Source organism: Eurosta solidaginis, chromosome 4 (genome assembly GCF_040869045.1).
Source record: "Eurosta solidaginis isolate ZX-2024a chromosome 4, ASM4086904v1, whole genome shotgun sequence".
In the NCBI taxonomy this organism is placed as follows: domain Eukaryota; kingdom Metazoa; phylum Arthropoda; class Insecta; order Diptera; family Tephritidae; genus Eurosta; species Eurosta solidaginis.
The window spans coordinates 56,158,660-56,161,624 of NC_090322.1; the positions used below are offsets into that span (position 1 = coordinate 56,158,660).

General features: G+C 38.6%; 1 pseudogene; it reads left to right on the forward strand.

Annotated features, from left to right (window-relative positions):
• The first annotated feature begins 775 nt into the window (after positions 1–775).
• LOC137248506 (kelch-like protein diablo) lies at positions 776–2,067 on the forward strand (annotated as a pseudogene).
• The last annotated feature ends 898 nt before the right edge of the window (positions 2,068–2,965 follow it).

Below are 2,965 nucleotides of genomic sequence, written 5' to 3' on the forward strand. Positions count from 1 at the left end.
CCCTTATGTTTATTAAACAGGATACGCCACGGGTAGGTGAGGTTGACAATTGGGTTTTCTAGAAAAGAACACACCATTAGGTATCTCTTGTTCGCGATCAAAATCGGATTCTCAGGTGTAACAGTGACATTCCCATTATCCGTCAAAGTTTAAGCATGAAACGGGTGCTCATAAAAAATAGGCATATGGTTAGGGATTCAAGGGGTTCATAAGCGCAATACAAAACTTTATAGCTTCTAAGCTTCCACAATTGTGAACCTCATCTACTCGAGGAGAATCCTGTTACAAATATGAATGTGTCATACACATATTTAGCAGGCGAGGCTCTGGCGGGCCCAAGTTCCTCAATTTCAAATATATATTCTAATTTTGTTATGATTATTCTAGGTCGAAGTTAATCAATAACTTTTTTGTATTACAGATAGACGCGGTGTGGGGTTGGGCTTCTGCCCCGCTGCGTTTAGCGGTGAACAGGATGGGCGATCCTATGTTGCCTGGCACAGGTGGCAGCGCAGGTGCCTCAACTGGTGCCATTGACCGTCCACCATCACCGGCACGACTATCGCACACCTCCGAAAAACATCCCAAGGTAACATTATCCGGATTGAATATGTTACGTCGTCATCGTGAACTATGTGATGTTGTACTACATGTTGGCGGTCATAAAATATTTGCACATCGTGTTCGGCATGCAGTCCATACTTTCGCGCCATGTTTACTGGCGAATTAGAAGAGTCCAGACAAACCGAAGTAACCATACGAGATATTGACGAGAATGCTATGGAATTACTTATTGATTTCTGTTATACTGCTCATATCATTGTTGAAGAATCTAATGAGTAAGCGTCGTTGTGGTGTTGGTGCTGGTGTATTAAATGATCTACTATATGCTGTTGGCGGACATGATGGTCAAAGTTATTTGAATAGTATTGAACGTTATGATCCACAAACAAATCAATGGTCTTGTGATGTTGCGCCAACCACATCCTGCCGTACCAGTGTGGGCGTGGCGGTGCTTGATGGATTTTTATATGCAGTTGGCGGACAAGATGGAGTACAATGTTTGAATCATGTTGAACGTTACGATCCTAAAGAGAATAAATGGTCGAAGGTGCATAGTATATGTGCACGAAAATTTTAAATGTATGATCTTAATAAAATTTTTTGTTTGAAACAGGTTGGTCCGATGACTACGCGCCGTTTGGGCGTGGACGTAGCTGTATTGGGCGGCTATCTGTATGCAATCGGTGGCTCTGACGGCCAGTGTCCCCTTAACACCGTAGAGCGTTATGATCCCAGGTAAGTTAAATAGAAAAGTTAATCGTGCAATGCCATGTTATACATGTCATGGTATTCTGTTGTTGTATTAACGATAAAGACACTCCCCGAAGGTGCCGGATACAGATCCGGTACGTTCCGGTAACAAAGCATCATAAAAGTACTAGCCCGACCATCTCGGGAACGATGGTATTCTGTCTTATGCTACTATGTTTGCTTGTATTTTGCGTGAATATTATCTCATATTTTTACTTAAACTTCAAATTTTTTAGACAAAATAAGTGGTGTGCCGTCAAGCCAATGTCCACCCGTCGCAAACATTTGGGTTGTGCTGTTTTCAATAACTATGTACATTTATGCAGTGGGTGGACGTGATGATTGCATGGAATTATCTTCAGCAGAACGCTACAATCCCCATACAAATACTTGGAGCCCATAGTAGCTATGACTTCGCGTCGCAGTGGCGTAAATTTGACTAAAATCTAGGGAAAAGTAAGACTTAATTGACCTTTTTTAGGTTGGAATAGCCGTAGTTAATGGTCAGTTGTATACAGTTGGCGGCTTTGATGGCTCCGCAATTGAAGTATATGATCCTGAAAGAAATCAATGGCGTTTGTGCGGTTGTATGAATTATAGAGTTTAGGTTAGGAGTTGGTGTTATGAGGGCACCACAGACCGAAAATTATATGTGGTAATTTTAATAGCATTTCTTAATGTTTACACAAATGAATAAATAAATTAATAAATCATTTTTTAAATTTTAGGATACGCAAAGATTCTGTGGTTTGATTAGATGCCGCAGAGAAACGTTATTAAAGCCATAACCATGTCGTAAGCAAACTTAAACTGAAAAAATCGAATCTGCATATTTAAAGCTAATCAAAACAATATGTACGAGCTTATGCGCATAAATAACATTTATAGATCGAACGAGATGCATTGTTTAATCTGTGATGATGATGTGGATTGTATCACATCCGTGTGATTGAATCACATCCCAAGATTCAACTACAAAAAGCGCAGTCATATATCCTGTTATTAATTCTTAATAAAACACTTCCACATAGTATGAGTTGTTGTGAAGAGCTATATATCCTGTGTAGTGTTATAGCAAGTAAAACAAGAATTATTGAACATTTAGTTGCTATTGCAATGCACGGGACTAGACGAAAACTTACTTACATATTTGTAAACGAACAAAATAGGCAAAAACATAAAAATACTATGAATAAAACTTGATAAATCCACAGTAGTTAAAAACAAGTTTAACAAAAAATAATTAATAGAAATTTTAACAGCCTTCTAATTGAAAATAAACAAAAAATAATAATAATTTTAACTAGGCTTAGAAGAGCAAATACCATCTCTAAAGAAATTCCACTAACAGCGGAATACAAATTTTCAGACATACAACTTTCAAGAGAAAATCGATCATAATATGAAGAAAGTATTGCCTGCTGACACCGTCCCTTCTGCATTCGATTGGAAACACTTTTTTCATTTGCAAACGATCAATTCATGGTTGCACTATATGGTGGCACAGCATCCTAATGATCTTTCACTTGTTGACATGGGTAATAGTACGCAAGGTATTCCCATAAAGGGCATGAACCTGTCGCGCAATGCTTCAAATAAATCAATATTCATCGAGAGTGGTATTCATGCACGCGAATGGATCGCCCCTGCA